The 13,248-nt window shown below is 36.2% G+C and overlaps 1 protein-coding gene across 2 annotated transcripts in view; it reads right to left on the bottom strand.

The window, feature by feature from the left end:
- CCSER1 (coiled-coil serine rich protein 1) overlaps window positions 1–13,248 on the bottom strand; it is a 739,559-nt gene that overhangs the window by 60,621 nt on the left and 665,690 nt on the right. The window lies entirely within an intron of this gene.

The raw sequence follows: 13,248 nt of genomic DNA, 5'->3' as shown, positions 1-13,248 counted from the left end.
GGATTTACCCAGGGATGCAAGGATTTTTCAATATTCACAAATCAATGTGTTATGTCACACTAACAAACTGAATAAAAAGATATGCTCATCTCAACAGATGCAGAAAAAGATTTTGATAAAATTCAACACCCATTTATGATAAAAACTCCCCAGAAAATGGGAATAAAGGGAACATACCTCAACATAATAAAGGACATATATGACAAACCCACAGCCAAATCATACTCAAATGTGAAAAGCTGAAAGCATTCCCTCTGAGATCCGGAACAAGACAAAGATGTCCACTCTTGCCACTTCTATTCAACGTATTTTTGGAAGCCCTAGCCACAGCAATCAGGGAAGAAAAACAAAAGGAATCCAGATTGGAAAGGAAGATGTAAAACTGTCACTGTTTGCAGATGACATGATCCTATACACAGAAAATCCTAAAGACGCCACTCTAGAAAACTACTGGAACTCAACAATGAATTCGGTAAAACTGCAGAACACAATGTCAATTAACAGAAATCTGTTGCATTTCTATACACTAACAATGAACTAAGAGAAATTAAGGAAACAATCCCACTTACCATAGCATCAAAAAGAATATAATGCCTAGGAGTAAACCTGCCTGAGAAGCCAAAAGACCTGTACTCTGAAAAGTGTAAGATACTGATGAAAGAAACTGAATACGACACAGAGGAAAAGATATACCATGTACTTGGATTGGAATAATATTGTTAAAATGACCATACTGTCCAAGGCAATCTACAGATTCAATGCAATCCCTATCAAATCACCAGTAACATTTTTCACAGAACTGGAACAAAAATTTTAAAAATCTGTATGGAAACACAAAAGATCCCAAATAGCCAAAACAATCTTGAGAAAGAATGGAGCTGAAGAAATCATGCTCCCTGGCCTCAGACTATACTACAAAGCTACAGTAATCAAAAGAGTATGGTGCTGGAATAAAAACAGACATATAGATCAATGGAGCAGGATAGAAAGCCCAGAAATAAACCCAGGCACTTATGGTCAATTGACTATGACAAAAGAGGCAAGAATATACAATGGGGAAAAGACAGTCTCTTCAGTAAGTGGTGGTGGGAAAACTGGACAGCTACATGTAAAAAAATGAAATTAGAACATTCTCTAACATCATATACAAAAATAAACTCAAAATGGATTAAAGGCCAACATGTAAGACCAGATACTATAAAACTCCTAGAGGAAAACAGGCAGAGCACTCTGACATACATCACAGAAATATTTTTTTGGATCCATCGCCTAGAGTGATGGAAATAAAAGCAAAAATAAGCACAGTGCAGGAAACCATAAATAAAATGAAAAGAGAACCTATGAAATGGGAGAAAATATTTGCATGTAATGCAACCGACAAGGACTTAATTTCCAAAATATGTAAACAGCTCACATAGTTCCATATTAAAAAAACAAACAACCCAATCAAAAAGTGGGCAGAAGACCTAAATAGATATTTCTTTAAAGAAGCAATATAGATGGCCAAGAGGCACATGAAAAGATACTTATTGCTAATTATTAGATAAATGCAAAGGATTCCCATGTAATTGGGTAGAAAGGGGAAAAAAAGCATCTGGTGGGAACCTGTGACTCTGGGAGGGACCAAGAAGAAAGGAAGACCACACAGGCAGACACTTGCCCAGGGGAGTAAGCAGGTCGAGCCACAGACTGGGCGTCCCAGTCCTGAGGTCTTATGTGAAGGAGACAAGCACCCTTGGCTGCTTGAAGAACCACTGGGACAGACAGAAAGGCTAGAGAAGCCTAGACTCCACTCTGTCCCACCACACTCCCCAGTCTGAGCTGGGCAAACACCCTGGCACCTCTCACTCCACACCACAGCTTGGCACTGGGTCTAGGGCAGACAGGTACTGGGAAAAGCCTCCGTCTATGGACACAGATGGCCCGGGGGCCTAGGGTGTGGTCCAGGTGGGGCAGTGGTGGCCACTGCTGGCACTTACTCAAATCGCACCACAGAAGCAGCCCAGACCTCTGACGGCAGCGTGTATGTTTCAGTTCCCACAACCAGAACACCCTGAGCCCTGACTCCCAGTCCCAGATGAGTAAATGCTCCAAGTCACCCACTCCATGACAAATCTTGCACTAGATCTGGGAGGACCACAACAGGAAAAAAGACATGATATTGGGTTGTGTCTGAGCAGAACCGCAGATGCTTACATAGGCAGTGCATCAGACCTCTGTAAGAACATGAGCCTCACTTATTTCAGCACTCCCCTCCTTTAGGGCAAGGGCCCAGAATATGGCAAAAAGCAAAATCACACCCTTAAAGGAAACAGAGCCAGCTCAAGCCCAACCCTCAGGGCTTCCACTTCAACAACTTGGGAGAAGACCCCACCCGTGACAGGGTGGCCACTACCACTGAGCAGAGAGGAAGTCCCATATCACACCATGTGCAGTCTCTAGTTCCTCCAACACCAGCCACATCCACTATCAAGGTGATAGTGGCTAGTGATCAAAGTCTCAGCTAATGTCCACGTCAAATCCAGCCCTCCCACCAAAGACAATGGACACATGCAGTCTATAAAGGGACATTCCTACATAAAAGCACCCCTTCAAGACTGCAATGGATAACTGTTTCACCTTAATTCACAGAGACAGAGAAAGTTAAATAATATGAAAAGGCAGAGGAACTACTCCCAGTTGAAAGAGCAAGAGAAAACCCCTGAAAAAATTAATAAATGAAACAGATAATCAGTTTACCCGACACCAAGTTCAAAAAGTTGGTAAGAAAAATGCTGCCTGAATTAAGCAAGAGAACTGATCTAAACATAGATCGTGGTAAAAAGGAATTAGAAACTATAAAGAACACCTAATCAAAATAGATAATTTCTGAGATCAAAAACACCACAGAAGCAATGAAAAGCTGACTAAGTGACACAGAACAATGTATAAGTGATCTTGAAGATAGAATAATGGAAATCATCCAGCCAGAACAGTAGACAGAAAGACAAATTAAAAAAAAAAAAGGAAAGTAACATAGGAGATCTATGGGATGATAATAAAATATGCCAACATCCACATTATAGGGGTTCCAGAAGAAGAGAGAGAGAAGTGGGTCAAAAATGTATTTGAAGAAATTATGACTGAAAACTTCCCAAACCTAAAGTAGGAAATAGATATCCCAAGTACAGGAAGCACAGAGGGTCCCAAACAAGATGAACCCAAAGAGACCCACACTAAGACATACTATAAGTAAAATGACAAAAATTAAAGGTAAAACTAATTTCAAAAGCAACAAGAGAAAAACAAAGTCATTTACAAGGGAACCCCTATAAGGCTATCAGTTGATTTCTCTGCAGAAATTTTGTAGGCCAGGAGAGAGTAACATGATATATTCAAAGTCCTAAAGGGAAAAACCTGAAACCTAGGGTAAATAATAAAGATTATTATTTAGAGCAGAAGGAGAGATAAGAATTTCTCAGATAAGCAAAACTGAAAAAAATTCAGCAATACTAAACTTACCCTAAAAGAAATGTTGAGGGTCTTCTCTAAATGGAAAAGAAGCGGGAATCTACACAAAAGGGAAAATCCAAATAGGAAAGGCACATGTATAGTAAGAATTGAAGATCACTTAAATAAGCCAGTATGTATTTAGATTTAAAAAAAATGGTAAGAGGAACTATAATTAGTTCCTCAACAAACAGGAAAGCAATAAGCATGTTGATGTAAAATATGATATCAAAAACACAAAATGTGGGGGAGCGCAGTAAAAAATGTAGCTCTTTTAGAACGTAAACTTAAATGACTATCAGTTTAAAGTAGATATAGTTAAGGGTCAACATATATGAACCCCATGGTAAGCACAAGTCAAAAATCTACGATACACAAAAACCCAAAAGAAAGGAACCCAAGCATGCTAGAAAAGAAAATCAAACTACAATGGGGAAAAAAAGAGACATGAACAAAAAAGAACTACAAAAACGACTGAGAAGTGTGGAATAACATGGCAATAAGTACATAGCTAACTTTTATTACACTAAATGTTAATGAACTACATGCTCTGATCGAAAGAATGGCTGATTGGATTAAAAAAAAAAAAGACCCTTCAATATGCTGTCTACAAGAGACTCACTTAAGGGTGAAAGACACACACAGACTGGAAGTGAGGATATGGAAACAGATGCAAACAAATGACGAGAAAGTGGGGAATAGAAATACTCAACAACAACAAAAATAACTTTAAAACAAAGACATTTTTCCAAAGAAGACATACAGATGGCTAACAGGCACATGAAAAAAATGCTCAACACTAATAACTATTAGAGTAATGCAAATCAAACCCACAATGAGATATCACCTCACACCTGTCAGAATGGCCGTTATCAACAAGTCTACAAATGACAAATGTTGGTGAGGATGTGGAGAAAAGGAACCCTCGTACACTCTTGGTGGAAATGTAAAATTGGTGCAGCCACTATGGAAAGCAGTATGGAGGTTCCTTAAAAATCTAAAAATAGAACTACCATGTGATCCAGCAATTCCACTTCTAAGTATATATCTGAAAAAATGAAAACACTAATTTGAAAAGATACATACACCTCAGTGCTCAGAGCACTATTTACAATAGCCAAGACATGGAAGCAACCCAAGTGTCCATCAACAGATGAATGAATTAAGAAGGTGTGGTATACATATACACAATGGAATATTACTCAGCCATAAAAATTAATGAAAAACTGCCATGAGCTATGACATCACATGTGGAATCTAAAATAAAATAAAAATGCCTGTATATACAAACAGAAACAGACTCACAGATATAGAAAACAAACTCGTGATTACCAAAGGCAAGAGGGAAAGGGGGAGGCACAAATTAGGGGTATGGGATTAACAGTTACAAACTACTATATATAAAATAGATAAGCAACAAGGACTTCTGTAAAGCACAGAGCATTATACCATTATCTTCTAATTATCTTGTAATAACCTATAATAGAATATAATCTGAAAAATACTGAATCACTATGCTGTACATCTAAAACTAACAATATTGTAAATCAACTATACTTCAATTTTAAAAAAGTAGTAAAGACTCTAATAAAGACCATTAAATAATAGTTTCTGGAATAAAGACTTTAGAGCAAACATTGATAGAAATTATATATGTAATAGTAACTCTAATTAGGTAAATTCATAGTTTCAATTTTTTGTAATTAATGTTTTAATTACTTATTTGAATTTCTCCCAGAAGCTTTACTTTTCGATTGCAAAAATAATGTTAAACCATTTATTCATTCTTGGAATTAGAAATCGCCACTAAATGATAAATGTCAAAAACCCCCTTAGCTTGAACCAAGAGTTCTAACTGAAAAATTAAACAGTGAAATTTAGTAAATTAAACAATTGTTCCCTCACAGATTTATATCACTGCAAAAACAATATACTGAGTCACAATAAAGTATAAGATTATAAAATGTCTAATTTTAAATAAAAATAAAACCATTAAGACATCCTCTGTGTCCTCTGGAAATATGCCATTACTTCTTTTAAAATGTTTGTACTATTTATTCCCAAAGATGCATTTGAATCCGCACAAAATGGAATAAACTTGGAATCCTTTAAAGAAGATGGTAACCAGAAGCAAATCATGGCTGTTAAAATCAAGGCCTCTTACCAGCAGCCCTTGCCAAGAGCCTTCTTGGCTAACAGCTCACAGAGGCTTCAGCTGTGTTATTAGTGTCTTTTGTTGCATACGTAAGACCAGACCTTACCTCAACGTTGGGCAACATACTGTCATCTGGAAGTCCGCTGCCCACTGCTAGAACTCCTTTGACAATCACCTTTTCGAGGCCTGAAGTTCCCACACTAGTCATTTAATGTGGACAATGAAGAGTTCATTAAAATGAAAACATGAGAAAATATTTTAATTCTTTAACTGGGATGCCTTCACACCTAGGAATTTGCCCTGCTATGCCAATGAAGGATTTTAGGCTGTGACTATGTGACAGGACACATTCTCAAACACATTGAATGACCATGACAACAAAGTGTTATAGAGAAAGCAAAACCTGTGGAGGTAATGCCATTGAGGATATACGGAAAAGAATCCTTTTTTTTAAAGCATCATTTTGGGTTATGTCTGAAGGGAAATGAAATGGCTTTCAGATCTAAGAAAATGCCAATGCTAGTGAAACCTATGTGGTACTCTAAATGCTTCAAAATTACTAATTTACTTAATTCCCACAACTACTATGCATTATTCTAATTCTCACATTAGAAATTTGAGGTACAGATGACTTTACTATCTTATTCAAGTTCACAGAACTAAATGACATAGCTGAGATTCAAACCCATAATATCCATCTCCAGAGTACATACGCATCTCCAGAGAGGAAAGAGTAATATCTTGAAAGAGCTCTTAATATGTATTTAAGGGCATGGGGCTAAGAGGAACCCCCAAATAAAGTGTAAATGCAAACTTAGGAGCCATGACAAGACTTGGATTTCTCTACTATAAATGTCATATAGTTTTCAATTGATTACACTTTCTTCCAGGTATCAGGCCAGGTGACATGAGGTGAAGTAAGGCAGATTACTGTTACTGCTGAAATCAACTCCAGAAATACTCATCCAGAGGAGAGTTGGGAAAAGACCAGAGATTAGGAGCAGAGAACATGTCCTGACCTCCTTAAGACAATGAAGGCTGCACTGAGCAACTTCTAACTTGTAGTTCCAAACTCTGATTAAATCAGTAACTTTAAGCAGAGAAAGGTCTTCATCTATATATCATGAGGCATCTGTGGATACACCAATAAAGGAAGAGTTCATTTTGATAGAAAGAATTTAGGATAATTCTAGAAAGAGATAGTAATGGAACTGTGTTCAAAGGAAGTAGAGTATTCAAAATATCGTCTAAAACACACACACACACACACATACACACACAGAGGCTAGATCAGAGTGTGTAATGGAGTATAGTTTAGTGACACATGGATGAGATTGGACTGGGCTTCAAATGTCACACTAAGGGAGTTACACACTAGGGACAACTAATATTTCTGAACCTAGAGATGATGATTAGATAGATGATGCTGAGAACAAATTCTCTTCGATACCTTTTGGTTCTCATTCAGCTTGAAAATTCTACGATTTTATGACTAATACAAAATTAACAGTTAAAAAAAATTTTTTTTTTTTAAAATTCTTGTCCGTGTTGGGTCTTCATTGCTGCGTGTGGGCTTTCTCTAGTGTGGCGAGCGGGGGCTACTCTTCATTGCAGTGCGCGGGCTTCTCATTGCAGTGGCTTCTCTTGTCGCGCAGCATGGGCTCTAGGCACACGGGCTTCAGTAGTTGCAGCATACGGGCTCAGTAGTCGTGGCATGCAGGCCCTAGAGCATGCGGGCTTCCACAGCTGTGGTGTACTGGCTCAGCAGCTGTGGCTCGCAGGCTTAATTGCTCCATGGCATGTGGGATCTTCCTGGGCCAGGGATTGAACCTGTGTCCCCTGCATTGGCAGGCAGATTCTTAACCACTGCATCACCAGGGAAGTCCCTACAATTTTTAAAATCTTGAAATATCACAGTATTAACCTATTGCACTAATTATGTGTATTTTGTTGCCAACACAAAATTTGGGAGACTATTTTCTGATAGTAAGTGATGGAATTATTTTAGTTTATTAATTGCTTGTTTTGACAAGAATATTTAGGGCTAATTGCTGTGAGCTAGAAGAACACCTTTGTAGTTACAACAGTTTTACAACTGGGTTTCTGTTGTAATGAATGATAATCTTATTAGTATTATATCAATTCTCTTAGCTAAGGACTTTTGGAGTACAAACAGAATGAGTGAAGAGACAGTTTTTCTGGTCTTTTGAGTTGGGGGGGGCAGGGGAGAGGGGGAAAGCTTCCTGGGTAGAAGGTGAGAATAAGGGCAACCATTTTGGTCTTTCTTTTCTACTAATTGCCTTCCCTTTGTAGATTTAATGATGCTTTGAGTTTGAAAAGAAACCGGCAAGGCTATTGTAATAGAAGAAGTAAACAACACTCTCAAAGCACAATATTCATGAGTTTTTAAATGTGCTATTGTAAACACTGTCATGAGATTTAAGAATTTATAGTATTGCTTTTCATAAGTGAAACACTATTGCAATAGTCTACTCCATTTTATTTTGTTTGGTTACATTCCATTAAACTATATTCTGCAGGATGCTTTTAATATGCCCAAAGAAAATTTGCAAATGACTAGGCTTCATGTGCATTGACCTTCGCTCTTCTTTTGAATCTGCAGTATGGCTCATTTTAATCAAGCTGTCGAAACATTTGTGGTATAATGCATCAAATTAAAGCAACCAGCTGTGATGTTTAATTTAAGCAAAAAGTTTATGATCTACAACTACAGAATACCTTAGGGAATAATTGATATTGTATGTAACTGCACGACAGTGACATGTAAGACGTACTACAAAATGCCTATAAAATGTCACATATTTTGCCGTATTAAGCCATTTGGACTTCAGATTTTAAAAGAACACCATCATTTATCCAAAAATGTATATTAGAGGATAAATGAATAGACCTCTGCATCATTCTCTAAACAGAGATGAGATATGAAGTAATTTATTCTCATGTGTCAGAAGAGAGGTTCTTTGCTTTATCCACCATTGTTTATAATGAAGTTCCTCCATTATTTACAGACATTCTAGAATTTGGAAATGTCGTTAACCATGAGGCTCAATTCTGTTTATCAAGTTTCTCATGGTATGAAAGTGAAGGCATTTAATAACCACCAAGACAAAAGGATAATCATTTATCAAGTCCCCTTTTGTTTGACAGCCTTACAGCACAATTGTTCAAGTGGCTCAGCTGATATAGGCTGCTCCATGCCATAGATCATTAGAGAACTCAAGATCTTGAACAACACTATATATATAGACACACACGCATGCACGCACACACACACACACACACACACACACACACACACACACACACACACAGTTTTGGTGGGGAGGGGGGGCATTGGGTTTTCGAAGTGCCTAAATATGATGAGCAAAGGAAAAAAAACGGTAAGGTATTTTCTTTAAAGAATATCAACGGATGAAACTAAAGTCGGCTATAAGCATTTGATTTTTATGGCATTTTTAGATAACGATATTAATAGGTACTTAAAGAAGTTAAGTGACTTTCTCAAGTTCTCTGAGGGTGGTAGCAGATGGTAAGACCTAGATCATTTGATGACCTGGCCAAATGCCTCAATCTACAAGACTAGAATCAAAATACCACGGCGAGATTTCTTTATACAAAGAAAATCTTCTTCTAGTTTGAGAGAGACAAAATATTTTTATAAATATAAAGAAAAAAGGGAACATTTAAAATAATTTTATAGGTTTGCTGCATAGCCACTAGCTTTATATGCTTATTTTAAAAACTTCAAATACAAACCCTTGAGTGATCTGTATTTCTAGATAAAGAATTTATGTAATCATATTGTAAGAATATGTTTTTGTAACTTTAAACATATTACCTGAAGCTGTGTCTAGAGATAAGTGGAAGTATAAGAGGAAAAAATGCTTCAACAGCAACTTAAGGGAGAAGGAAACACATTATTCAATACCTCTGACTAGGTACATAGTTAATTTTTAAGTTGAAGATAGAAGGAAAGTCAAGTGTGAAGGAATCATTCACTTTTCACTATACCAGCATTCTCTTTCACCTTGAAAACAAATTAAAGAAGTTTGAAAACTCAGTTATTAACATACTTAGCATAGCACTGTAATTGTTTTCTTACATTTTTGACAATAGAATTAAAATAAAGCCAATTATTAAACAATACATCTTGATAAATCTGAGATATGGCAATAGCCCATTGAAACTCTGAATGCCATCTATCACTATTAGGGGCTCAAAGAATAATAGATCTAGTACAAGAAGGTCAAGGTGCTCCAATTTTTAGCTTAACATTTGCTATCTGAGGCCAAACGTTTGCTGTAACAGTTCCATTGCCATTTTTTTCTTTTCCAAAAGATGTATTCACATGTCTACACTTTGGCAGGTAATGTTCGTTTTATTTAGATAGCCTTAGTACCTAAATATTATCTGTGTATGTTCAACATTATTGATCAAAGGGAATAATAAATCATGCAAGGTCTATTAAAAAATGATCTGGGCATCAGAATATTAGTTTTTTGCCATTAGAGATCTGCATGGGATATTAAAGGTAAATATCATTTTAAAGGTTTTGATTTGGTATTAACAAGGATTTAAACACTAAAAATGAAAATCAGAAACACCAATTGAAAGAGCTTTTAAGGAAATCTGAGTCCTAGTTAGAGAATTTGGAAATCACAACAAATACTTGATACTTCGTTTCAGTTTTTGTCAAAATTTTAGACTTTACTAACTACACCACACAAAAGAGCTACAGTAAGGATCTAGTTACAAAGTTTATAATCAAGAGCTGTTGTTTACAGTTTGAATTAAGAAGAAATTATTGAATGAGTATTATGTGCAGAGGATTTATTTAAGGCCTGTGGGAAAGACAAAAGTATATATACTTTACTTCAGAGGTGTGCCATTTAAAGAGGTAAAAATTAACATATGATACAATAATGATAGTATAACTGTACAACCATAAAATTAGTTGCTAAATTATAGGCGAGAAAGTCCAATGAAGGCTGCAATGATCACTTAAGGTTTTACAGAAACTGGATCATACTGATCAAACTTTTTAATCCATTAATACAACATGAAATCACAGAAATTGATATATAAAATAGTAACTTGATTCTTTTTCTTAAAGAAAATTCTCAGTATTCCTGAGTCTGTTTGGAAGTACACACACACACACACATACACAGTTAAAATTTCAGCCATTTCCAAATGAAGTGACATGCTCAGTTAAGCACCTTCATCCACCATTTCTTACACTGACATGAAAATCTCAATGTACAAATTTGCTTAAGTCTAACTTTCTATTCTTTGCTATTAACTTACCATATGAAGTTTCATGTCTATACTTGCTCATTAAAACTCAAACACACACACTTTACCTTCCAATAAAGACCAATAATTATTTCATCACTATCTGGGAGGCTGGTGTTAATCCAGCCAAAAATGCCTCCTTGAGTTTAGAAGAGGCTGTGGAATAAAAATAATAAATACAATGGAATATTACTCAGCCATAAAAAGGAATGAAATTGGGTCATTTATAGAGACATGGATGGACCTAAAGTCTGTCATACAGAGGGAAGTCAGTCAGAAAGAGAAAAACAAATACCATATATTAACACATATATGTGGAATCTAGAAAAATGGTACAGATGAACCTATTTTCAGGGCAGGAATAAAGACTCAGACATAGGGAACGGATGTGTGAACATGGCGGGGGTCAGGTGGGATGAACTGTGAGATTGGGAGTGACGTATGTGCACTGCCATGTGTGTAAAACAGGTAGCTTAGTGGGAACCTGCTGTATAGTGCAGAGAGCTCAGCTTGGTGCTCTGTGGTGACCTATATGGGTGGGATGGGGGGTGGCTGAGAAGGAGGTCCAAGAGGGAGGGAGATATATGTATACATATAGCTGATTCACTTTGTTGTACAACAGAAACAACATTGTAAAGCAACTATACCCCAATTTTAAAAAATCAAGTTAATAAAGATATCTGAAAATTAGGTCTATTTAAATATAAAAAAATTTTAAAAATGGGGCAATTAAAAGTGACATATGAACAAAATATGAAATATGTATGTAAACTTAGAAACTTTAGTTTTCAAAAATTAAGAAAATTAATTTCGATTGGGTATTTGGAATACAAACGTTTTACATTCCTAAAGGTTACAGTAATAAAATCCATAGTTAATACATTTATTAAAAGAAGTATTTATAAACATTTCAAAGATGATTAGCTGTACACTTAATTCAGTTTCTTTGTTCCTTATTGTGGGCTTGTTACTCTAGGGGTATACTACTACTGAGGTATTCAGAGGTTTGGTTATGAATTGCCTGTTAAGTCTCTCACATATTGGCAATAGTAAGCCATCAAAAGTATTCTAGATGGGATATACTATACTGAATAGAATTCAGTGGAAGTGGAATGGTGTGTAAATGGAAGAACCCCAGCTAACTGAGTGTACCAGGTGAGAAAAAATGGGGAGGTGAGAATGGTATTCATCCTATGTAAACTCTGATTAGCTACATAGCATATTAAGAAACTGCACATCTATAGCCTTTCCACCTATTAGGTAATTTCTTATGTAGTAGATTCAACTTTCTAGGCAACAAGTATACATTTGATGGGTTGTCTGAAGCAAAATAAAAGGTATTTGAAAAGGTGGGAGGGGATCAATGATTTGATTCCAAATTCTGGGTGCAGATTTTGGCTATTATCTGTACAAACAACCTCACTGCTCTTTTATGTTAATTTTCTTTCATATGCAGACACCCTATTCTGGAAAGGGAACATAAAGACCTTTTGTAAAATAAGATTAATGCCTCTTTGCCTTTGTAATTTGCTTCCTTGCTTCAACTACCAACTCATTTATAACATGCTCAAATATTTTCTCCAAGCTAATTAATCACATTAGCAAATGATTCCCAATTACCCTCAGTTTCCTAAGGGTAGCATCACTAGCCATTAGCAAGAAGCAAAGGCAAGGGAGGGGCTAACAATGGGGAAATAAGAAGGTAGTGTGTGTGTGGAGGGAAGATGAGGACATAAAGAAAAGTAAGAAAAAGTTGCATTAATATTTTTTTAATTGTCCTCTAGAAGTTTCATTAAATGTATGACTTACAGTGTCTTTCATACTCAGATGAGAGCTGTGTAGAGAGGCAAAAGATACTAAAAAGAGGTGGGTAGGAAGCTAGAGAGAGAATTTGAATCACTCTACTATTGATGTACCATATGTCTACTAGCTAACTAGACAGACACTGACAGTGAATTGCCGGTAAAGATATCAGACACATCGGAGTACGAAGGTACACATTTTAAAATCTCCTTAGATGCGTGATGTTTGTCCAGCTGTTGCAGTCACATGACTTCCTAACCTGTAATTAGTATAAATCAATGTTCGACTAGAGGTGAAATTATCTTTCCACCACTCCAAACGTCAGCTCTCACTAAATAAAACTATGTCAAATTGAAATGAAATAACCTTAAAGGAAATTCTAAAGAGAATTTTTGATACTATCTTCCTTATTCTGTGTCTTTAATCATAACTATAGCAAAGGTATTTGGTTTCTGAGTGAGTAGCAAGACAGTCTAGCCTATTCC

Source organism: Lipotes vexillifer, unplaced genomic scaffold (assembly GCF_000442215.2).
Source record: "Lipotes vexillifer unplaced genomic scaffold, Lipotes_vexillifer_v1.1 scaffold178, whole genome shotgun sequence".
Lineage (NCBI taxonomy): Eukaryota > Metazoa > Chordata > Mammalia > Artiodactyla > Lipotidae > Lipotes > Lipotes vexillifer.
This window is presented reverse-complemented; position numbering and strand designations above follow the sequence as displayed.